Source organism: Acinonyx jubatus, chromosome A1 (genome assembly GCF_027475565.1).
Source record: "Acinonyx jubatus isolate Ajub_Pintada_27869175 chromosome A1, VMU_Ajub_asm_v1.0, whole genome shotgun sequence".
NCBI lineage: Eukaryota > Metazoa > Chordata > Mammalia > Carnivora > Felidae > Acinonyx > Acinonyx jubatus.
The window spans coordinates 86,500,054-86,526,658 of record NC_069380.1 but is presented as its reverse complement, the minus strand read 5'-3'; positions in this window follow the sequence as shown (position 1 = coordinate 86,526,658).

The following is a 26,605-nucleotide window of genomic DNA, read 5'->3' as shown; positions in this document are numbered from 1 at the left end:
AGTTTTTATCTTGATGAGGTTCCAATCGTTTATTTTTGCTTTTGTTTCCCTTGCCTCTAGAGACATGCCAAGTAAGAGGTTGCTGAAGCCTAGGTCAAAGACGTTGATACCTGTTTATCCTCCAGGATTTTGATTATTTTCTGTCTCACATTTAGGACTTTCATCCATTTTGAATTTATTTTTGTGTATGGCATAAGTGTACATTCTTCTGCGTGTTGCTGTACAGTTCTGTCAGCACAATTTGCTGAAAAAAAACCTGTCTTTTTTCCATTGGATACTGTTTCCTGCTTTGTCAAAGATTAATTGGCTATATATTTGTGGGTCCATTTCTGAATTCTCTTTTCTATTCCATTGATCTATGTGTCTGTTGTTGTGCCAGTAACCATACTGTCTTGATGATTACAACTTTGTAATGCAGCTTAAAGTCTGAAATTGTGATACTTGCAGCTTTGGTTTTCTTTTTCAACATTACTTTGCTATGCAGGGTCTTTTCTGGTCCCATAAAAATTTTAGGATTGTTTCAGATATTTTAGGACTTTAGGATATTTAGGAAATTTTAAGATATTTTACCTCTTTGGTTAAATTTATTCCTAGGTATCTGATGGTTTTTGTGAAACTGTAAGTGGGATTGATTCCTTGATATCTCTCTTTCTGTGTCATTATTGGTGTATTGAAATGCAACCGATTTCTGTACATTGAACTTATATCCTTTGACTTTGCTGAATTCATGTATCAGCTCTAGCAGTTTCTTGGTGAAGACTTTCAGGTTTTGAATGTGAAATATCATGTCATCTGTGAAGAGTGAAAATGTGCCTGCTTTCCTTCTCTGCAGGAGCACTGCTACACCTGGCAGAGTCAACTTCAGTTGATGTTGTAGACTTCTAAAACTTAAGACTTTGAGCTCTGCTACTTGTAAAAACTTGTGATAATCAGTCCTTCTCATTTCCCCAGTTGATGATTTTGGGAGAGAGTTTTTCTTATGCAATCAACCTGCACACTGTGTTCTCTCTTTCTCTGTCTGGTTCTGATCAGTGCTCCTTCCCCTCCGCAGCACCTGCAATTCTTTCCTCCCCCAATTAACCTCTGTGCAGCTCCTACTTTCCATGATGTGGCCTCTTTTGTCCCTCCAGTTGTGCAGCTTGTTCTCTCAGTCCTCAGATGGATGTCTTGGGTGTTCAGAAGTATTTGATAATTTTCTGTTTTCAAGGGACAAGAGAAGCATAGGGCCCCTCTAATATTCCACCATCTTAACTCCCCTCTCTTGCAGACAATATTTTTATTTCATCCTTCCATACAGTATGTATCTGTGGTATGTAGTGAGTCTCTTGAAAACAGCATATAGATGGTTCTCATTTTTTTTTATCCATTATACTACCCTCTGTATTTTGATTGGAGCATTCAGACTATTTCCATTTGTAATTACTGATAATTAGGTGCTTATTGCCATTTTGTTAATTGTTTTATGGATTTTTTTTGAGGTTCTTCTTTGTTATTTTCTTCTTTTCCTTTTTTTCCTTGTGATTGATGACTTTCTGTGGTGTTATGTTTGACTTTCTTTCTCTTTATTTTTTGTTATGTCTCTATTATAGGTTTGGGGTTTGGGGTTACCACGAGGTTCATATAGGGCATCTTCACTATATAGCAGTCTATATTAAGTTGATGGTCACTTAAGTCAAACATTTTGTAAAAGAACTTTTTCTTACACCTCCCTCCAGATTTTGTGTATGTTATCACATTTTATACCTTTTTATTCATCATTTTCTTCTAATTATGATGTTTAATTTTCCACTTAAAGTAGTCCCTTTATACTGTGGAAACAATACGAAGGAAACACTGTGGAAACAATAGAACTACCCTGGTGGGTGGGGGAATGGGTTAAATAGGTGATGGGGGTTAAGGAGGGCACTTGTGATGAGCACTGGATGTTGTATGTACATTTTGAATCACTAAATTCTACACCTGAAACTAACATTATACTGTATGTTAACTAACTATAATTTGAATAAAAACTTAAAAAAATAAAAATGGAAGTATAATCTAGAAATTGCACTACTAGTTATTTACCCATATAATATAAAAATACTAATTCAAGGGATACATGCATCCTGATGTTAATAGCAGCATTATCTACCATAACCAAATTACGGAAACAGCCCAAATGTCCGTTGACTGATGAATGGATAAACATGTGATACACACACACACACACACACACACACACACACAGAGGAATATTACTCAACCATTAAAAAGAATGGTATCTTGCCATTTGCAATGACATGGATGAAGCTAGAGAGTAGTATGCTAAGTGAAATAAGTCAGAGAAAGACAAATACCATATGCTTTCACTCCCATGTGTAATTTAAGGAAAAAAAAAACAAGCAAAGGGAGAAAAAGAGAGAGGTAAACCAGGAAACAGACTCTTAACTATAGAGAACAAACTGATGATTCCCAAAGGTGGGTGTGGGGTTGGGTTAAACAGGTGATGGGGATTAAGGAGGGCACTTGTGATGAGGGTATTGTATGAAAGTGTTGAATCAATATATTGTACACCCAAATCTAATATTACGCTCTATGTTAAATAATTGGAATTAACATAAAATCTTTTTTTAAAAAAAGGAAGTCTAACTTTTCTTGGAAGACTGGCTTAGTGGTGATGAAATCCTTTATTTTTGTTTGTCTGGGAAAATTTTTCTCTCTCCTTCAATTCTAACTTTTAAAAAAATGTTTTTGTAAGTTTATTTATTTTTGACAGAGAGTGTGAGCATGAGCTAGGGAGGGGCAGAGAGAGGGAGACACAGAATCTGAAGTAGGCTCCAGGCTCTGAGCTGTCAGCACAGAGCCTGACGTGGGGCTCAAACTCATAACCACGAGATCATGACCTGGGCTGAAGTTAGACGCCCAGCCAACTGAGCCACCCAGGCGCCCCTCTAATTCTTTTAATGTTTATTTAGTTTTGGTGGGGGCAGAGAGAGAGGGAGACACAGAAAGTGAAGCAGGCTCCAGAATCTAAGCTGTCAGCACAGAGCTCAATGCCGGGCTCAACTCACGAACTGTTGAGATCATGACCTGAGCCAAAGTCAGATGCTTAACTGACTGAGCCACCCAACTGTCCCTCTCTCCTTCAATTCTAAATGATAACCTTTCCAAGTAAAATATTCCTCATTATATGTTTTTTCCCTTTCAACTCTGAATATATTATGCCATTTCTCTCTTGTCTGCAACGTTCCTAGTAAAAATCAGCTCATGGCCTTATGAGGTTTCCCTTGTACGTAATCTGCTACCTCTCTCCTGCTACTTTTAATAATCTCTTTTTCCTTAACTGTAGACATTGTTATTATATTTTGGTGTGAAACTCATTGAGTTCATCTTGTTTGGAACTCTTTGTGATTCCTGAACCTGAATGTTTCCTTACATAGATTAGGGAATTTTACAGCTATTATATCTTTAAATAATTTTTCTGTCCCTTTATTTCTCTGTCTCTCTTCTCCAGCTGATGCACAATACAAATGTTTGTTCACTTAATGTTGTCCAAGAGTTCCCTTAGCCTATCCTCATTTTTTAAAAATTCTTTTTCATTTTTGTTATTCATCTTGTGTACTTTCCATTACTGTTTCTTCCACATTGTTGACCCATTTTTTGCATCTACTAATCTATTGTTGATTCCCTGGAGTGTATTTTTTATTCCAGTTATTGTATTCTTCAACTCTGTTTGGTTGTTTTTTTTTAATCTTTTATATCTTGTATGAAGCTCTCCGTGAGTTCTCCCACTGTTCTATTCAGTTCACTGAGCATCTTTATAATCAGTACATTGTCAACAATGTTCTGGTCTCAAGGCTGCTGAATGCAATAGCATTATGAGAAACCAAAAGGTTTCTAGGCATTTGTTGATGGCTATTTTAACCACTACAGCACTTGCAGCAGCAGCAGCTACAGCAGTTTCCTCCTTAGCTATCTCCTTACAGACTGCACACCAAACAAATCAATATATGCAAAAACCAACATTAGATTTAGAAAAAACAAGAATTGATCAACAAATTCTTTCCTGACTTCAGGCATTAGAGGTCATTGTTTGCCAGGCTAGGAGAACATCAACAGGCCTTATGGACCTTATCACAACTTATATGTGACTCAGGTTTCACAACTTACTGCATCACTTCCACTTTACACAATGAATCCTGGAATCAAATGTATAGACATCCTAATTGGACATTTGACTCCCCCCTGAATGCCCCCATTGACAATTAAAAATAGATTGCAAAAGCAATTACGAGAGCCTCAGCAAGAAGGCCAACAGGCCTCATTAACATTCTCAATGACATTTCTAACTGGAAAACTAAAAAAACTGGTTCTCCAGGTTCAAACTATACTCCTGGTTTAACACTATTATAATACTGCTAATAATCCTGTGTTTTTTTGTTGCAGTTGTTCAAAATGATGATGTCTATTTGCTCCTCTAACAAGTCACCCAAGGTGTTCTTACCAATACCCAGATGCTCACCACTTCCATGACAACTTCTGGTCCTGCTAATGAAAAACAAAAGGGGTGAGATTTGGAGTTATTTTTACTGAGTGTATTGTAAGCCCTGGGAAAGTGAATGGGGTAATTGCTGAAAGGTCAGCAATGTTCTGGTCTCAAGGCTGTTGAAGGTGATAGTATAAGAGAGACCCATGATCTTCCAGGAGCCAGTGAGGGAACAGACCCACTATAATCACCTGGCAGACCTTGAAACTGCACATCCACCTGTTTCACATATACAACAGATGTATGTGTGGTCTATGTCTGGAAGCTCTTTGTGTTTTCCTCCCATGCTTTGACATGCTTTGATGTTTATTCCTGGAGAACATGAAATAAAGGCTATGTGCCATTTGCCTCTGCTGCTGTTTGCTTGGCAGGGGCAGCCTTGCACATCTACTCAGTATTGAGAACTTTTTCATCAGGGTGTGGTTACAGTGGGGTGTCTGCACCAGATGCAGGGCGGTGGCGGGGTGGTCCCAGGTGCTCTGCACAGGGGGCATTCTGAGGATTGGCCGGAGATGAGGTGGGGCAGATGCAGGCTTCCTGTATTGCTCCTTGCAGAGGGGACCCTAGAAGGGCAGCAGCAGCTGAACTGGGCATGACTGGTTGTCCTGAGGTGTTCAATGCTGGAGACAACTGGAGCCGAGGCCAGCATGGGCCAGAATGTCCTAGGGTGCTCCTGGTATGGTGGTTGGAGCTGAAGCAGGGTGTGGGCTGGAGGTTGCTGAGGTGCTTCATTCAGTCAGTCCCCTGACAGGGCGGCTGGAGCTGACACAGACATGACCCAAGTGGATCTGGATCACTCTTCCCCCTGGCATGTTGTAGCAAGCCTTCTGCAGCCTAAGTGGTGTGGGCTTGGAGTGTTCTGGGTGCTTTGTGCACGTGTCACCTTGGCATGACAGTTGGAGATGTACTGAGCACCGATCAGGATTGTCTCCATTGGTGCCGTGCGGGCACCACCTTGGTGGGATGGCTGGGACTGGTGTGGGCTAGAGGCTCAGGCCACTGACAGCCCCTGGATCCTGCTTCCATCCATGCCATGAAGGTGGAGGGAGAATGTAAACCATGGTGCTCACCAGCCGCTCCACACAGAGAGAGTTCCAGTAGGTCCCTGCTGTTTGGCAGGACTCAAAGGCTTGCCCTTCTACATTCTAAGGGCTCCTTAAACCATGGATTTCTTTTCTGTGCCCCAAGACAAACAAGTCTGCTCATGTGCTATCACTCCTCACTGCAGTACACAGTGTCAGGGGTGGGGGTTCTCTTCATTACCATGTCTCTCTCTCATACTCTGTGTGATCTCTGTATGTTTTGTTGTGACGAAGCTGTTCAGTTAGCCCTCAGGTCTTCTTCAGGAGGAATTGCTCTATAAGTAGGTGGAGATTTGGTGTCTCCATGCAGGACGTGAATTCAAAGTCTTCTTACATTGCCATCTTGGACTGGACCTCAAACACAAAGACTTTTGAACACCATGTAAGATTCAGGTAATTTTTAATGGTTGAAACTCTAGGGTTCTCCAACCAGCACATACTTTGCATGAAATAATATTTTAAGTCTAATATTTACCTAGAGAGTCCAAAGTGAACCCCCTAGAGGATCAAGAAGTGAACATATTTGATGATGGATGAAGGGCCATGCACTGTTTGGTAGGAAAAGTGTCAAATTAGTGGCCAGATATCCCCAACCCAATGAGTGTAAAAATAAACATGAGAAGAAGAAATGTGTGTTCAATGTTAAGGGAAACTGATGAAAATCCCAGATGAAAACCGTTTTCGGCACTCAGAGAGCATTCAGCTTCTAATCAGGTTTTAGCTCCATTGGACATGGCATTATAGGAAAGAACTGAAGGAGGGGGGAAAAGAGCAACATCAGGAGTTAGGGCCCTTCAAGAAAAAAACTTAGATAAGACCTTTTTAAGAATAATAAAAATGGTGTTCTCAGATGATGATCAATATCCACTTTTCATATAATTTAGAATCCCTGGGTTAATAATAAGAAGAAGACATAAGTAAGTGGAGAAACAGAAAGGAACAGTAAGTTGAAGAAAGAAGGTGACTTTTTCATTTAACTTATCATAAATCAGAACAGAATGTGCATGAAAATTTTAACACCCAACCCTGTCATGTGGTGCTGAGATTTCAGGAAACTGTGACTTACAGTGTCACCTCCGACCTCCAAAGCACTGGGGTTGAATTAGGGCACAGTGGTCACTAAACGCAAACTGGCCATCAGTGAAACATGTAAGTTTGCATCTTTCTCATGAATAGGAGAGCCAAGATCTTTGCCTTTGTCCCTCACTGTTCTGACAGAAAGCCTACCCCAGTAAAGACTTAGAACATGAATTTCAATGTCGTCTCCTATTAGGGTAATGACAGCAATGAGTGAGAAGTGAAATATACTTGGGAAATGAAAAGCAGCATTTTACACAAATAGAATAGATTAAAAAATAAGAATAGACTAAATGCATCTCATCTAATCCTGGTGACCCTGGTTTCATGAAGTTAGATGTATTAATGAAAAGTCACAATACCAAGCATGTTTCCTACTGTATGCTCTGGCCAACAGAGCGTGAATAAGTACTCTTATTCTTTACAGGTATTTTGAAGATGGCAAACATCACCATTATTGTAAATGAAACACACACAAAAAGAGCCAAGGCGGGGCGCCTGGGTGGCTCAGTCGGTTAAGCATCCAACTCTTGGTTTTGGTTCAGGTCATGATCTCACAGTTGGTGGGTTGAAGCCTGCATCGGGCTTCATGCTGATGGTGCAGAGCCTGCGTGGGATTCTCTGTCTCCCTCTCTCGGCCCCTCCCCTGCTCGAGCTTTCTCTCAATCTCTCAAATAAAATAATTAAATAAGCATTTTCAAAAAATAGCCAATGAAAGCCCAGAGAACACAGAAATTTTGGGTTTCCTAGTATTGGTTCTGAGACCACCTCCCCAGCCCTGAATGAGGGGGGCACTTACATCTCCAAGAACTAAAATATCACCAGTGGGAAGTGTTTCCAGCCATGCCCACAGCACATCCATTCCTTGTACCCCGCCACCTCACCCTTCCTTTATGTCAGAAGAGCCACTGGTCCCCAGGAACCAGTGCTCTCAGCAGCACTGAGGAACCACTGCTCCTCAGCAGCCCCCAACTCACAGTCACTTGACCCAGAGATGTGGGACCATCTGTCCAGCATCTAGTGTCTATAAGGCCAAATTTGGGATCTTTCTGGATCCTTCCTGAAGGGGGAGTGGGGACCTGGGAGGCCCTGTTCCATCAGGATCTGAAACACTGATGCTTCCACTGATCTTCTCCCCAAAACCCCATGCCAGAAATCCCCAACCTCCGACATTCCATTTGGAAGAGATTCACTTGGCTGTAAGACCTCTCTTTTGGAAAGATTTCTCTTTCCCTAAACTATCCTCTCCTGAAGTAATTCCCTAATTCTTTCCCCAAGCCTTGCCCTAAGGCAACAGAAATAAACCCCCATTTACAAGTTTCCAGAGAAGCTCAGGGGTTACAGGTGGTATTCTTTTCTCAGCTATGTAACAGTTCATTGTGTTATCATCTGAAGGATCAACCTAGGACGACTCTGCTTCCACTGTCACTTGGCTTCTTAGCAGAATTCATTTCCTTGTGGCTGCATGACTGAGAGCCCCAGCTTCTTACTGAATTTCATATGGGTCCACTGTAGATCTGAGAGGGCACCTGAAGTCTCCTGACATGGCATGCTTCCTAGTCCAGCAAAGGGTCTATCTCTCCAGTGTACTAAGTCCTTCCTTATATGATGAATTGTAATCACAGGGGTGCCTTCCTATGGCCTTTGTCGTATTAAATTGTCTAGAACAAGTCACAGGTCCCTCCACACTCAAGAAAACTGACAGTAGAAGCCACCAACTGGGGCAATCCCATACATTTCCGGACACTGACAAAAGTCCCGGGAAGACAAATTTACCCCAGTAGAGAACCACTGCCCTACTCCATAGATGTCCATACACACAGTCACAGGCAGCCTTTCTTTGTAACATAGTTTGGGAAGGTCAAAACTCCTGCACCTTTCTACTTTTTGGCATGTTACATAAAACGGAGTGAGCATCTTTTCTATGCCTTGGAAAATTGTCATTTTCCTCCTAGTTTTGAATCAGCATCCAACCTTTTATCCTTTGCATTTTAAATGTTGTGACACATCTCTGAAAATTACTTTAATGTGAATACTTTTGGTCGCATCAATTACTTTGGGATATCTCCACCTTTTTGTCAAAACTGCTTTCCTTCATTATTTTGAACGTGCTATTTACACTGAGTTCTTCTGGATGGATGTCTGGAGACAACTGAACCTAGGTTATGTCCACATTCCCATGAACAACTGTGTTTGTATGAGCCCACTTACATTGGATTTTAATCTAAACTCTCTTTGCATGTCTTCACTGCACTTGAATCTCTGTTGACCAATTTCCTCTTTGGAAAATCCATTTTGCAAAAATTTTGTGGACTCATCACTAAGCATCAAAGGGGGCAACACAACTACAAGCTTTTCTGGCTATGTGTGAATTTAATAACAGATGCACAGTGACCAATCCCCAACAGACTTTGAAAGAAGCGACACGATACGTCAGGGAGAGTGATGCTCATGTTATTTACATACTGTGGTAAGTTATGTTTCTACTGTTGTGTTGTAGGGGCACCAGTGTTTTTCAACAGAACAATCATGAATGAAAAGTTTATATAGTACAATTATATACTCACCGCATCTATATTTTCAGAATGCACAAAGGCAAAATGCTGAAACCAGTAGAAAATATATATGCAAATGGATGAAAATAAGAAAAAAAATTACCACAGACAACAAATGAACCAGAAACTTTTCCTATGAGAATATCCTCAGAAAGACTCTACAGGAGAATACATGAAGCTCTGCACCACTGGCTTCACTAGGAAGGATGTGTGATGACAGGAAAGTAGAAATAGCATTAATGCCCAAGTGTCACAAAATGAAATAGGATAATTGCAAAATATGTTCATTGATAAAGCACTGTCTCAACGTTAAATGCAACTAAATTAATGTGTGTTCCCAGGAAATTACTCTGAATATCAGAAATAGTGAAGAACAAGAAGGTTTATAAAAACTATACATATAATAAAATGTATAATTTTAAATTATAGTTTAAAAAATAATAGGGATTGGAAGGACACCTTGAAATGATTACAAATTTCCCCCATGGAGATAATGAGGATGACCTAGGATGACAGATAAAGAGGACACTAATTTCTACCTATAGATGCATTTCTTATTAAAACTGAAAAGAATCTGTGTTATGATACTACTTGTAAAATTATTTCTGGATTGTGACTATGTGGGTAATTGACTTTCATTTTGATTTTTATGAAATTTATTTTATTTATTAAATTTAGAAAGTGGAAATGCTAGAAGTAGGGAGAAAAAAACTGTAGAAATATATCCAAGCAATAATCAGTTAATAAACATCTGTATGCAAACAATTTCTTCCCCAATTTTTTTCTGTTCATTGTACACTAACATTTTCTTTCGTTACCAGTAACAAAATCAGTATGTCAGCATAAATCTAAATTACTTTTTTTTTGGGGGGGGGGTGGAATCTAACCCTTTATTTCACTTCAAAAGTTCAGCTTTGTTTTGTTTTGTCTTTTAAATATGAAATTTATTGTCAAATTGGTTTCCATACAACACCCAGTGCTCGTCCCAACAGGTGCCCTCCTCAATACCGATCGCCCACCTTCCCCTCCCTCCCACCCCCCATCAACCTTCAGTTTGTTCTCAGTTTTTAAGTGTGTCTTATGTTTTGGCTCCCTCCCTCTCTAATCTTTCTTTTTTCCTTCCCCTCCCCCATGGTCTTCTGTATCAGCAGGTGGAGAATTTCCTTTAGTGCCTGAGCCTGTGGACAGTGTGGAGGCCACAGTTATGACTAGTGCCTCCCAGCATCTCAGTGTTTTGTCCAAACATCAGGTGATGATGTACTTGTGCCTAGGGGCAGTCTGGTAAAGAAACGCAGATATAGAGGTGAGAGTTGGGAGGGCCCCCAAGGATTTCCAATGGCATAGGAAAAAAGGAGAAAAATGCAACAAAATGGAACAGCCTGAGATAATAATGTTAAAGTTCAAAGCTCCTCATAAGGCTAAGGATGCTGTTTTTTTCTGCATGTGTGTGTGTCTATGCATTGGCCTCATTCATTATTTTTTTAAGGTTTTAAAAATCATTAAAATGAATTGTAAGCATGCAGGTGCTATAACACAGGCATCTTTGGAAAGTCCTGTAGGTAGAGCTGACTCAATGTTCTATTTTCTCACTGGTTGGTTGATGCCCAATAGGATTATCCAATTAGCATGCATAATCCTTCTTATCGAATCAGAAGAGGCTTCCAGGAGTTCTCATTTGACTACAATGAATATTACTGGCTGCTCCTGCCTGGACCAGAGGCTTTGTTTTCTCCAGTGCCTGGCTGGTTTGCTCTGAGTACTGCGATCTGCTACTTCTGGCGGGTGCTCAGAGCTTCTGCCCTAATCCTGAGGAGAGCAAGGTGAGGAGCACGGAGAGGCAGCAGGAAGGGCAGCCCTGAAAGTGCATGAGGTACAGGAGCAGTTTCCCTTACATGGAGAACTTTCCTGGGTCCACGTGCTTCTAAGTGCCCTGAACCCTCGACTCCCAGAGCCCCTTTGTCAACATCTGTGAGCATAACGCCTGGACAGGATCCCCTGGAGGGCAGAAGGCAGGAAGAATACATTATGACATGATGTGGTGTGTGTGTCTTGTGTGTGTGTGTGTGTGTGCGCATGTGCGTGCGTGTGTGTATGTGTGTGTGTGTGTATGTGAGTGTGTGTCTCCCTGGAATGGCTGCTGCTGTGGGAGGCCCCCTGCAGATACTGCCTGGTCCTGGTAGGTCCTTCCTGCAGGTACTGCTGGTTCTAGTGGTCCCTCCTGCAGATGCTTCCTGGGTGTGCTGGTGCTTTCTCCAGGTGCTGTCTGGTGCCTCAGCATCTCCCAAAGGAAGGGACACCTGAGTTCCCACAGGGAAGAAGGCAGCTCCAGTGGTGCTCATCATTTCCAGGATCCAGGTCTATCCCATCCAGACTGAACTGGGCTGGGGGTCCCCTTCGGTGTCAGCGGTTCTCCAGTCAATCCAGAGAAGAATGAGGCTACACGGCTGTCTTATGCTTCTTGATTGAGAGAAACGCCAGATGAGTCCCTTCGTAGGATGGGTGCGAAGAATAAGACACCCTGCCATTCCATTGTTCCTTCTCACTGCTTTCCAGAGTTCTACTTTGGGTGATCCCCATGTTACTTCCAGGGTTTATATTGGTGCTTACTGGAGAGACCAGAGAAAGTGTGTCTACACCATCTTGTCCAGGCAGGAAGTTCCCATTCACAGCATTTTTACTGACCCCGGATTCTTCTCCCATTCTGAGCCTATTTATGTACGTTGGTTTTGAGGGTCCTCCAACACAGCAGTCACAACATATACTTCCTATACCCTTTGTCGTTTTGAACTGTATTTGGTTGCCATGGTCTCCAAGTTACACGGTGCTGGAAATAAAGAAGCTGTGCTTGCTACCTTCATCAAAATATAGCAACATCAGCACATTACTGACAACACCCCATTTTATTTGACAGGAAAATTAGGGTTCCAAAAAGAAATCTCCACTTTCTTTGATGCAGCTTATGAATGATTCCAAAAGCTACATCTCTCACTCCCATCTCTGGATTCTCTTTCAGCCCCTCAGATTCCACCTGGACTGTTGGCTGGAGTCCAGCTTCCTTCCTCAGCAGCGATGTTCTCTTTACTTATCGCTATGCCTGGTGTCGGCTTTTTCTTTTTTCACGACCTCCTGCTCCGAACTCCCTTATTCCAATGAGTGATGGGGTATGTAGCATTTGTCCACATTTCACAGGAAGGTTGGGAAACTTTTAAATGTCACAACACTTAGCTTTAAACCTCCTAAGATTAAAAAAAAAAAACTCCTAAAATTTTAGAAAAGATCAAAACTTAGGCCTGTATTATTTTTGCCAGAAGCCAATCTTAGAGGGATTTCAGGATCTTAGAAATGTATGAATAAAGTTGGGAAACAGATGAGGGATGGACAAAAAAAGTATTGTTGCTGTGACTTTCTCCAGAGTGTTAGATGGCCTCTGTGTGAACCTTGACTTCCTCATCTGTTAGTGTGGTTAGTCAGTCACTAACCATGGGCTGTTTCTTGTCGTTATAGGGCAGGTTGTATTTCCTAATCTATCGTGACAAAAAGCAGGTCAGTGGGCCCTGGAAATCAGCAGCAGGGACTGGAGGGATAGATCACAAAAGGAGACAAGGAAAATTTGGGAGAGATGGATGCTCATTATGTTGACACTTTCACAGAACACGTGTGTGTGTGTGTGTGTGTGTGTGTGTGTGTGTGTATGTCACACATATGATATATGTTTCAACCAAGCAGTTCTGAAACCCAAAACAAAATGTATCAAGCAGCTTGTTTACAAATAAATACTAGATAGAGACCTGAGATTTTTATGAGATAGTAGAGTAGGAAACATGTACATCATCTCTGAAAATATGCCCAAGACTTAGATCCATATACAGTATGGGTGAACAAGATGAGACAAACCCCACAGGGGCATTCTAAGGATGGTCTGTGTAAGCCAAAGCAGGAAGGACCGCCAGGACCAAAGCCAGATTTCCCCAACCTGTACAGTGAGGGAGGGTGTCTTGAGTGTTGTGGATGTGCACTTGGCAAAAGGGGGCGGTGAATCTTCCTGGTCAGGTGTAGGTTCCCACCGAAGGATTCTGAGGAGGGTCCAGGGATGTGAAGGCCACTTGGGGGCAGACGCTGTGTCTGAGGCAAGACTGGGAACAGCAGTGACTAACTAAACATGGCCTGTGGTCACGAGGCAAGGGTAGATGAGTAGTAGATCATCCCAGGTAATGGACTGCAGGAAAGGGGATACGAGGCCTCACTTGTATGAAACAGGAGTTATTAAAACGGGGGTTGTTTCTGGCCCTTTCACACCTGCTGCATGACCATGAGCTACATGAGGTTTCCTATTAACTTTGCAGCTGGATTTATCTGTATTTATCCTCTTACTTTGATTATCAGCTGAGATGATTTTTGTTTCTTGGTTTTTATTTTCCAGTCCTTGCTGATTTCATATCTCACACGTGGGAAGCTGTAGGAAGGCAAAGTGTCAGCTGGTCAGGGAGCACTGACATACTGCCTTGCTGGTGCAGGGAAAGCTGAGAAGGCCCCAGGCTGCTAGGAAAAGGAACTGACGCTGGATAAAGCCAGAAAGGTCAACGTGCCATAAACCATTAAAACTGCAGATTAGAGGCAATCGACACAGTGTCAGGAGATGAGAAAGAAAGCGGCTCAGGAGGGCCCAGTCTAGGACGGAGATGAGAAGGACCCTGAACTCAGCTCTTCCAGGGACACGCAGAATCCACCCCTACTCATACAGCAATGTCTCCGGAGGAACTGAGCATCAGGACAGACAGACTCTGGCAGTGCGGGGACCCCACTCCTGGTTCTGGGAACTGCATGGGGAGGGACAGCAGGGAGGGGCTGTGTGTAGATCCACCTGTGCAGGACACAGAAACAAACCCACAGTTTAAAATGGCAACTAGAAGGTAAAGGAGCTCACCCTTCACCAGATATTGGGGGGCTTGCTGGAACTGTCCCTGGGTCCTGTTTCTCCTGCAACTCAGTAGCGCTGAGTCTTAGCCCACACCAGGCCCAGATGCCCTGGAGGCCAGAGAAGGATCAGCAGAGCAACTAGGCTGTAAAGGAAGCAGAATTCTAAGTCTGCCAAGTCGCGAGGGAGCCACAGAGTGTATTGGGGAGCAGGTGGAGGAGGGGAGGGGAGGATGTAGAGGGGAGCTGGAGAATGAGGGAGGAGGACAAGGAGGGGAGGAGGGGGAGGGGAGGAGGAGTGGAAAGGAGAGAAGGGGAAGGGAGGAGGGAGAAGAAGCAGATGAGGACAGGGAATGTAAGAGGGGAAGTGAGAGAAGATGGGAGGGGGAGGATGGGGAGAAAGAGGGGGAGTAGGAAGAAGAGGTAGAGGAGGGGAAGGGAAGAGAGGGAGTATGGGGAGGAGGAGGGGAGGTATCAGAAGGGAGGAGGAGAAGTGGGAGAGGGGAGAAGATGAGGGGAGGGGAGGGGAGACAATGAGGGATGAGGACAGGGGGAAGAGGGGTGGGCAGGAGGAGGAGTACGGGGAGAGTATCTATTGCTGCAGATTTCAAAGAGCTAAGAAATAGTCATGGTGAATTAAATTCTGTAAATGAGAGGCAAAATAAAGTAGATACAGTGGCAGCAAGGATGGAAGAAAAGGAGGAGACAACAGGTGAAATAGAAGATAAAATTATGCAACATGATGGGGCACTTGGGTTGCTCAGTTGGTTAGGTGACCGACTTCAGCTCAGGTCATGATCTCATAGTTCTTGAGTTGGATCCCTGTGTCGGGCTCTCTGCTGACAGTTCAGAGTCTGGAGACTGCTTCGGAGTCTGTGTCTCCCTCTCTCTGTGCCTCTCTCCCACTTGTGCTCTGTTTCTGTCTCTCAAAATAAATGTTAAAAAATTTTTTTAATTATGTAAAATGATGAAGCTGATAAAAAGAGTGAAAGGAAATTACTAGATCATGAAGGGAGAATTAGCTAAATTATTCCATGAAACAAAATAATATCCATATCATAGGAGTGCCAGAAGAAGAAGAGAGGGAGAAAGGGGCAGTAGGTTTACTTGAACAAATTATAGCTGAGAACTCCCCAGTCTGTAGAAAGAAACAGTCATATAAGTCCAGGAGGCACAGAGAACTCCCTTCAAAATCAACCAAAATAGTTCAACAACACAACATGTCATAATGAAACTGGAAACATACAAAGATAAAGAGAGAATTCTGAAAGCATCTAGGGACAAACAGGCCTTAATCTACAAGGGTAAACACATAAGGGTAGTAGCAGACCTGTCTACTGAAACTAGTTTGGCCAGAGGGGAGTGGCAGGAAATATTCAATGTGCTGAATAGGAAAAATATGCAGCCAAGAATTCTTAATGCAGAAAGGCTGTCTTTCAGAATAGAAGGAGAGATAATGGCTTTCTGAGACAAAGAACAACTGAAGGAGTTAATGACCACTAAACCAGCCCTGCAAGAGATTTTAAGGAGGACTCTGTGAGTGGAAAGCAGGAAAGACTACAAAAGACTATAGACATCACCACAAACATGAAACCTACAGACAACACAATGACACTAAATCTGTATCTTTTAATAATAACACTGAATTTAAATGGACTAAATTCTCCAATCAAAAGACATAAGGTATTAGAATGGTTAAAAAATCAAGATCCACATAGATATGCTGCCTACAAGAGATTCATTTTTGATCTGAGGACACCTCCAGATTGAAAGGTGATGGAGAACCATTTATCATGCTACTGGTTGTCAAAAGAAAGGTGAAATAGCCATACTTACATCAGACAAACTAGATTTTAAACTAAAGACTGTAACAAGAGATGAAAAAGCATTATATCATAATTAAGGGATCTATCCATCCAGAAAAGCTAACAATTATAAATGTTTATGCCCTCAACTTGAAGCACAGAAATACACAACTCTATTAATCACAAACATGAACAAATGTATAGATAATAATACCTTAGTTGTAGGGAGTTTAATATTCTACTCACACCAATGGACAGGTGATCTAGGCAAATAATCAATAAGGAAAACACAGCTCTGAATGACACATTGGACCAGATGGACTTAACAGATATATTCAGAACTTTTCATCCTAATGCAGCAAAATACATATTCTTCTTGAGTGTACATGGACATTCTCCAAACAGATCACACACTGGGTAACAATATAGCCCTCAACAGTTACACAAAGATCAAGATTGGGGTGCCTGCATCGCTCAGTCAGTTAAGCATCCAACTTTGGCTCAGGTCATGATCTCATAGTTGGTGGGTTCAAGCCCTGTGTCAGGCTCTGTGCTGACAGCTCAGAGTCTGGAGCTTGCTTTGGATTCTGTGCCTCCTCATTCTGCCCCTCCCCCACTTGTTCTCTCTCTCTCTCTCTCTGTCAAAAATAAATAAACATTAGATTGAAAAAAAACCATCAAGATCATACCATGCACATTTTCAGATCACAATGCTATGAAAATTGGAATAAACCATAAGATAAAAATCGAAAAATGCTAAATGCATTGAGGTTAAAGAAAAATCCTACTTAAGAATGAATGGGTTAACCAGGAAATTAAAGAAGACATTAAAAAATACATGGAAGCAAGTGAAAGTGAAAACACAAGGGTTCAAACCCTTTGGGATACAGCAAAAGCAGTCATAAGGGGAAAATACATTGCAATTCAGGCCTATCTCAAGAAACAAGAAAGGTCCCAAATACACAACCTAACCTTACAACTAAGGGAGCTAGGAAAGCAGCAGGAAATAAAGCCCCAAACCAGCAGAAGAAGGTAAATAATAAAGATTGGAGGATAAATAAAGAATATAGAATCCAAAAAACCAAAAAATTAGGTCAAATCAATGAATCTAAGAGCTGGTCTTCTGAAAGAATAAAAAAAAAAAATTCAATTAACCCCTAGCCAGACTTCTCAAAAAAAAAAGAGACAGGACCCAAATAGATAAAAACATGAATGAAAGAGGAGAGATCACAGGCAACATCACAGAAATGCAACAATAATGAGAGAATACTATGAAAAAACATACGCCAACAAAATGTACAACCTGGAAGAAATGGACAAATTCCACACTCCCAAAACTCAAACAGGAAGAAATAGAAAATTTGAACAGACTCATAACCAGCAAGGAAATTGAACTGGTTATCTAAAACCTCACAATAAATAAGAGTCATCGGCCAGAAGGCTTCCCAGGGGAATTCTACCAGACTTTTAAAAAATGTATTTATTTATTTATTTATTTATTTATTTTTTAATATATGAAATTTATTGTCAAATTGGTTTCCATACAACACCCAGTGCTCATCCTAAAAGGTGCCCTCCTTAATGCCCATCACCCACTTTCCCCTCTTCCCCATCCCCCATCAACCCTCAGCTTCTCAGTATTTAAGAGTCTCTTATGGTTTGCCTCCCTCCCTCTCTGTAACTCTTTTCTTATGCTTCCCCTCCCCCATGGTCTTCTGTTAAGTTTCTCAGGATCCACATATGAGTGAAAACATATGGTATCTGTCTTTCTCTGCCTGACTTATTTCACCTAACATAATACCCTCTAGTTCCATCCACATTGCTGCAAATGGCCAGATTTCATTCTTTCTCATTGCCAATCTACCAGAGTTTTAAAGAACAGTTAATACTTATTATTCTCAAACTGTTCCAAACAATAGAAATGGAAGAAAAGCTTCCAAACTTATTCTATAAAGCCAGCAATACCTTGATTCCAAAACCAGACAGACCCCACTTAAAAGGAGAATTACAAGCCAATATCTTTGATGAACATCAATGCAAAAATTCTCAACAAGATACTAGCAGATGGAATTCAACAGTGTATTGAAAGAATTATTCAGGGGTGCCTGGGTGGCTCAGTTGGCTAAGTCTCTGACTTTGGTTCAGATCATGAACTCATGGTTCATGAGTTCAAGCCCAGCACTGGGCTCTGTGCTGACAGCTCAGAGCCTGGAGTCTGCTTTGTATTCTGTGTCTCCCTCTCTCTCTGTTCCTCCCCTGCTCGCAATTTCTCTCTCTCTCTCTCTCTCTCTCTCTCTCTAAAAAAATAAAGATTAAAAAACTAAAAAATAATAATTATTCACCATGATCAAGTGGGATTCATTCCTGGGCTGCAGGGATGGTTCAATATTCACAAGTCAATCAATGTGATACACCACATTAATAGAAGAAAGGATAAGAACTATATGATCCTGTCAATAGATGTAGAAAACCTTTTGACAAAATACAGCATCTTTTCTTGATAAAAACCCTTAGGAAAATTGGAATAGAAGGAACACACTTTAACATCATAAAAGCCATATATGAAAGGCCCACAGCTAATATCATCCTCAATGGGGAAAAACTGAGTGCCCCATGAGATCAGGAATACGACAGGGATGTCCACTCACCACTGTTGTTTAACATAGTGTGGAAGTCCTAGCCTCAGTAATCAGACAGCCAAAAGAAATAAAAGGCATCCAAATTAGTAAAGAAGAAGTCAACATTCCTCTTCACAGATGACATATTCTACATTGAAAACCCAAATGACTGTACCAAAAAATTGCTAGAACTGATACATGAATTCAGCAAAGTCACAGGATATAAACTCAATGTACAGAAATCAGTTGTATTTCTATACACCAATAATGAAGCAGGAGAAAGAGATATCAAGAATCAATCCCATTTACAATTGCATCAAAAACCATAAGATACCAAGGAATAATCCTAATCAAAGAGGTAATAGATCCACATGCTTAAAAATATAGAAAACTTATGAAAGAAATTGAAGACACAAAGAAATGGAAAACCATTCCATGTTCATGGATTAGAAGAATCAATATTGTTAAAATGGTGATAATACCCAAAGCATTCTACACATTCAATGCAGTCCCTATCAAAATAACTCCAACATTCTTCACAGAGCTAGAAAAAATAATTCTAGGGTTTGTATGGAACCAGAAAAGACCCTGAATAGCCAAAGTAATGTTGAAAAAGAAAACCAAAGCTGGAGCAATCACAATTCTGGACTTCAAGCTGTATTACAAAGCTGTAATCATCAAGACAGTATGGTACTGGCACAAAAATGGACACATAGACCAATGGAATAGAATATAGAACCCGGAAATGCACCCACAAATATATGGCCAACTAATCTTTGACAAAGCAGGAAAGAACATCCAATGGGAAATAGACTGTCTCTTTAGGAAATGGTGCTGGGAAAACTGGACTGTAACACGGAGAAGAATGAAACAGGACCACTTTCTTACACCATACATAAAAATAAATTCAAAACGGATGAAAGACAGGATGTGAGACAGGAAACCATCAAAATCCTAGAGAAGAAAACAGGCAAAAACCTCTTTGACCTCGGCGACATGAACTTCTTACTTAACATGTCTCCGGAGGCAAGGGAAACAAAAGCAAAAATGAACGATTGGGACCTCAAGACAAAAAGCTTCTGCATGGTGAAGGAAACAATCAAGAAAACTAAAAGGCAACTGACAGAGTGGAAGATATTTGCAAATGACATATCAGGTAAAGGGTTAGTATCAAAAATCTACAAAGAACTTATCAAACTCAACACCCAAAAAACAAATAATCCAGTGAAGAAATGGGCAAAAGACATGACTAGACACTTCTCCAAAGAAGACATCCAGATGGCCAACCGACACATGAAAAAATGCTCAACATCACTCATCATCAGGGAAATACAAATCAAAACCACCATGAGATACCACCTTCCACCTGTCAGAATGGCTAACATGAACAACTCAGGCCACAACAGATGTTGGCGAGGATGCAGAGAAAGAGGATCTCTTTTACATTGTTGGTGGGAATGCAAGCTGGTGCAGCCACTCTGGAAAACAGTATGGAGATTCCTCAAAAAACTAAAAATAGAACTACCCTACTACTACTAGGCATTTATCCATGGGATACAGGTGTGCTGTTTCGAAGGGACACGTGCACCCCCATGTTAATAGTAGCACTATCAACAATAGCCAAAGTATGGAAAGAGCCCAAATGTCCATTGATGGATGAATTGATAAAGAAGATGTGGTATATATATACAATGGACTATTACTTGGCAATCAAAAAGAATGAAATTTTGCCATTTGCAACTATGTGGATGGAACTGGAGGGTATTATGCTAAGTGAAATTAGTCAGAGAAAGACAAAAATCGTATGACTTCACTCATATGAGGACTTTAAGAGACAAAACAGATGAACATACGGGAAGGGAAACAAAAATAATAGAAAAAACAGGGAGGGGGACAAAACAGAAGGGACTCATATATGAAGGACAAACTGAGGGTTACTGGAGGGGTTGTGGGAGGGGGGATGGGCTAAATGGGTAAGGGGCACTAAGGAATCAACTCCTAAAATCATTGTTGCACTATATGTTAACTGATTTGGATGTAGATTTAAAAAAAAAAAAGAAAAAAGAAAAGAAAAAAATCCATATGGACATGAGACCGGGGCAGATGGAGCTTCAGGACAGGACCATGATAGGTGTTGGGGAGTAAATTCACAACTCTGAGGGACTCTTGACCAAACATGTTGGGCACATTGCAGACCCTGAGTGCTTCACATAGACATCAAGTGTGCACTGCACATGGACACATCTCAGTCCATGCTCCTCAGCACAGCAGGTGGAATGAGGTGACCACTGGTGCCCTCGTGTCCCTCTTTGGGTTCAGTGTTCAATCTCCAGATCCTGCATCCTGAGCCCCTGCAGCCTGCTGCATGGACTACTCTGCATAGCCAGCTCACTAAGGCCACTTAGTGGTTCAGGGGCTAAAGTTCCTGCCAGGTAGGTCACCCCCAGGGCTCCCTGAGTCTCTGGCTAGCTGGCCTTGGGGATGCAGGAGTAACTTCTTCCCAGAACCCTCCAGAATCATATGGTGACTCTGCAGGATACAGTCTCTGGCTTGTTTTTCAGGTGGACTTGTAGGTCATTGGGGAAGCAGTTCTCCCAGCCAGGACAGCTGTGAGGACACTGCAGACACAGGATGAGGCTGGAGATGTCTCTGTATTCAAACAGGACAGGACAGTCCATGAGCTGGCATCTCCCCACATCCCGGGCTTTCCGGCTCCTTCAGCATAAGCTACTGGGCATAACAAGAGCTTGGACAAAGGTGGGTGTAATGGCAGATTAACTGGCTTCTCACCTTGGGTAATGAACAGGTAGCTATTTTAACTACTCTAGTGCCCTTTATCTTATAAGTTAAATTTCCGCTGCCTGTCACCATCTCTGCTCCCACGTTTCTTCAACCACATGATCATTTAGAGAAAGTCTTTGATGCCTTGTGACTCTTAAGGTCTCAGTGGGGCTGATGTCAGCTGGCTGTGCCAGCTGTGGGTGAAGATCTTCCTGGGATGAACAATGCTCATATAGTAAGAAACGGACTGCAGCCTCTGGTCCCTGCTGAATCCTCTACTGAGAGAAAGGGATCTCAGCTGTACTGAGAGCCAACATCAGAGTCTCACTCACCGAGAGCGAGGTTGGACCCTCAGCCCCCAGAACTCCTCCACCTACACATCCACTAACAGACCCAGACTGGACCCTGTGGGACTTCCAGCACCATCATCAGCAGCACCAGAACCTGGACTCCCCACCCTCAGTGCAGTCAGGGATGGGGTCACAGGAAATCACAGGACATAGGATTTGGAGATGGGGTGTGGTGATAGTTCTCAATCTGTCCCCCAGCATGGAGCCTCCGTCCTCAGGAAGAAAGGGGTCTGGCCATGACCAAGGCTCCAGGGAACCTATGGCTCCCTCTAGGCACTAATAGATCTGGGTTTTCAGAATCCTAAGCCCACCACAACCAAGCATGCATGAGGAGAAGGAGCATGGAGGAGCACCATGAATTTGGAATCCTTAGCTTGAGGCCTTGTCTCTTCCTCACAGTCAGTTGTGTGTTGCTGGTACAAGGCACCAGATATCCTTGGACTGAGTTCCCAGAATGAACTGCTAAATGAAAACCCAGTCCCTTTCTCCTGACCCCTTGAAGAGCAAAAACTTCACCTGGGGTCATCATGCAGGTGCACTGGGCAGGAGGAGCAGGTGGCCTGCTGATGAGTCAGAATTAGCTGGATTCCTTGTTCCTGGTTTCCTTCCCCACTCGGTTGTCTCTGTAAGGTAGTGATTTTGTGCACGTGGCTTCCATTTACTTTTCCAGAACAAACAAGTCATTAATGTAAACGATCTTGGCAGCAGCAGTGAAACCTCCTGATGTGTTGGATTGTCACTTTATGGCCATGAAAAAAACCTTCTGAGAAAGTGCCAAGGAGGTGTGATTACCCCATGCTCTGGTTTCCAAGAAATCCCTGGGTCTCATAAAGGGAACACACTGCACTGAGATCACATGGAATTTGTGTTCTCCAGGATTAAGAGACAGCTTCTGTGATGCTGACCCAGATGGTGGCTCACCTGACACCTCACTTCCTCCTGCACAGGGGTCTTCACATCAGTGTCCATCTGCACCTGGAGGAACAGGGTCAGGTGATGGGAGTCCCCAGAGTCCCTGCAGGTAAGTGAAGAAGACTGGTGTGACTGAGCCTCACTCACTGTTGTGGCCTGTCCACCCACTAGGTCCTTGCCAGCATGTCTCAGCTCTTGGCTCCCATCAGAAGCAGGTGAAAGCACGTTCCCCATCTCCAGAGTGGGTCATTCCCTGTGATGGGATGGAACATGCGAACCTGCATTTCCATCCAGCTGTTTCCCGGGACCTCCACACTGACCCAGGGCCATCTCACCCCTCAGCAGTGGTCACAACCTCACTCACCTCCAGGCCCTCTATGTCAACTTCACTCTGACATCACACCAAAAATTTTAGGAACACTTTTCACATAGTTTCCCCACATCTTTTTGGTAACCTGAAATCTTAAATTAGGGTGAATTTAAGGGTGAAGTTAAATGATCTACTGCATATCTGGACCATTTCCAAATAAGATGAAATAACGAAACGTTCATTAGTGAACACAGGTTACATACTTTTGGCTTTGTCAATACAGAGAAACTCAAGATAAATTTGGGTCTCTTAGTAAACATGTCTTGTGCTTTAATGAAAGATTTTACTGAAGAAGAACACATTTCTAGGACTTATGAAATATATTCAGAAAGTTTCCCCTCGAACAGATGGTGGTACAGCTCACAGTTCACAATTACTTACCACTTAGTTCTGTTAGGAATTAAGGGCTAAGAATTCTATATCCGGTTGAGGTTACTAGAATGAATAAGGGAAACATCTCTCTTTGCAGAAAAGTAGGATGCTTGCTTTAAAGAAAATCAAAGGAAATCATTTTATGTTAAAGAAAAGCAAAAGCAGTTTCTGAAAGTGAGGCTGATTATTTAAGGAGGGAAAACTTAGGACAAAATCTGAATTAAAAATAACTGTAGAAGTGTTGTGGAAAAGGAATCTTTGAGAACAAATTTTAGTGCGTGGTCAAGCTGGTTAAGGTAAAAATGAATTTGAATTAGGGGAAGATGGCGGCGTAGGAGGATGCTGGGCTCACCGCGCGTCCTGCTGATCACTTAGATTCCACCTACACCTGCCTAAATAACCCAGAAAACCGCCAGAAGACTAGCAGAATGGAGTCTCTGGAGCCAAGGGCAGATGAGAGGCCCACGGAAGAGGGTAGGAAGGGCGGCGAGGCGGTGAGTGCTCCACGGACTGGTGGGAGGGAGTGGGGGCAGAGGGGCGGCCCACCTGCCAAGCAGAGCCCCCCAGTCTGGCTTGAAAAAACGGAGGGGCCAGATGGAGTGTGTTCCGTTCCGACAGCAAGCGGGACTTGACATCTGGAAGGTTATAAGCTAACAGCTCTGCTCGGAGAACGGGAGGGCTGGAGGACAACGGGAGGGAGAGTTGTTGAGCCCCAGATGAAAGAACTCAGCTTGGGGGGGAACAAAGGTGCTCACCAGCGCCATCTCCCTCACCCATCTCCCAGCCAAAATCCCAAAGGGAACCAGTTCCTGCCAGGGAATTTGCTTGCACCGCACAAACACCCAACACTGTGCTTCTACGGATCCATCCCTCTGGTGGGTCTGACTCCCTCCTGGTGCCTCAGGGCCCCTCCTGAAGCGGATCTCCCAAGGAAAAGCGAGCTGAGCCTGCCCCTCCCGACCCTGTGCACCTTGCTGATCCACCCCAGCTAATATGCCAGATTCCCAGCACCACAAGCCTGGCAGTGTGCAAGTAGCCCAGACAGGGGCCACACCACTCCACAGTGAGTCCTGCCCCTGGGAGAGGGGAAGAGAAGGCACACACCAGTCTGACTGTGGCCCCAGCGGTGGGCTGGGAGCAGACATCAGGTCTGTCTGCAGCCCTGCCCACCAATGCAAGTTATTCAAGACAGCACAGGGGAAGTGGCCCACAGTCCCGCAGCACTCAAGGGACTATCCAAAATGACCACATGGAAGAATTCCCCTCAGAAAAATGTCCAGGAAATAACAACAGCTAACAAACTGATCAAAAATGATTTAAACAATATAACAGAAAGTGAATTTAGAATAATAGTCATAAAATTAATTGCTGGCTTGAAAACAGTATAAAGGAAAGCAGAGAATCTCTTGCAACAGAGATCAAGGGACTAAGGAACAGCCAGGACGAGCTAAAAAATGCTATCAATGAGCTGCAAAATAAAATGGAGACAACTATGGCTCGGATTGAAGAGGCAGAGGAGAGAATAGGTGAACTAGAAGATAAAATTATGGAAAAAGAGGAAGCTGAGAAAAAGAGAGATAAAAAAATCCAGGAGTATGAGGGGAAAATTAGAGAACTAAGTGATGCACTAAAGAGAAATATTATATGCATAATTGGTATTCCAGAGGAGGAAGAGAGAGGGAAAGGTGCTGAAGGTGTACTTGAAGAAATAATAGCTAAGAACTTCCCTGATCTAGGGAAGGAAAAAAGCATTGAAATCCAAGAGGCACAGAGAACTCCCTTCAGACGTAACTTGAATCGATCTTCTGCACGACATATCATAGTGAAACTGGCAAAATACAAGGATAAAGAGCAAATTATGAAAGCAGCTAGAGATAAATGTGCTCTAACATATAAAGGGAGACCTATAAGACTCGTGACCGATCTCTCTACTGAAACTTGGCAGGCCAGAAAGGAATGGCAGGAGATCTTCAATGTGATGAACAGAAAAATATGCAGCCAAGAACCCTTTATCCAGCAAGTCTGTCATTTAGAATAGAGGGAGAGATGAAGGTCTTCCCACAAAAACAAAAACTGAAGGAATTTGTCACCACTAAACCAGCCCTACAATAGATCCTAAGGGGGATCCTGTGAGACAAAGTAGCAGAGACATCGCTACAAGCATGAAACCTATGGACATCCCAATGACTCTAAACCCATATCTTTCTATAATAACACTGAATGTAAATGGACCAATTGCTCCAACCAAAAGACATAGGGTATCACAATGGATAAAAAAACAAGACCCATCTATTTGCTGTCTACAAGAGACTCATTTTAGACCTGAGGACACCTTCAGATTGAGAGTGAGGGGATGGAGAACTATTTATCATGCCACTGGAAGTCAAAAGAAAGCTGGAGTAGCCATACTTATATCAGACAAACTAGACTTTAAATTAAAGGCTGTAACAAGAGATGAAGAAGGGCATTATAGAATAATCACAGGGTCTATCCATCAGGAAGAGGTAACAATTATAAGTGTCTATGCGCCGAATACAGGAGCCCCCAAATATATAAAACAATTAATCACAAACATAAGCAACCTTATTGATAAGAATGTGGCAATTGCAGGGGACTTTAACACTCCACTTACAGAAATGGATAGATCATCTAGACACACAGTCAATAAAGAAACAAGGGCCCTGAATGATACATTGGATCAGATGGACTTGACAGATATATTTACAACTCTGCATCCCAAAGCAACAGAAAATACTTTCTCCTCGAGTGCACATGGAACATTCTCCAAGGTAGATGACATACTGGGTCACAAAACAGCCCTTCATAAGTATACAAGATTTGAGATCATACCATGCATACTTTCAGACCACAATGTGATGGAGCTTGAAATCAACCACAGGAAAAAGTCTGGAAAACCTCCAAAAGCATGGAGGTTAAGAACATCCTACTAAAGAATGAATGCGTCAACCAGGCAATTAGAGAAGAAATTAAGAAATATATGGAAACAAATAAAAATGAAAATACAACAATCCAAACGCTTTGGGATGCAGCGAAGGCAGTCCTGAGAGGAAAATACATTGCACTCCAGGCCTATCTCAAGAAACAAGAAAAATCCCAAATACAAAATCTACCAGCACACCTAAAGGAAATAGAAGCAGAACAGCAAAGACACCCCAAATCCAGCAGAAGAAGAGAAATAATAAAGATCAGAGCAGGAGTAAACAATATAGAATCTAAAAAAACT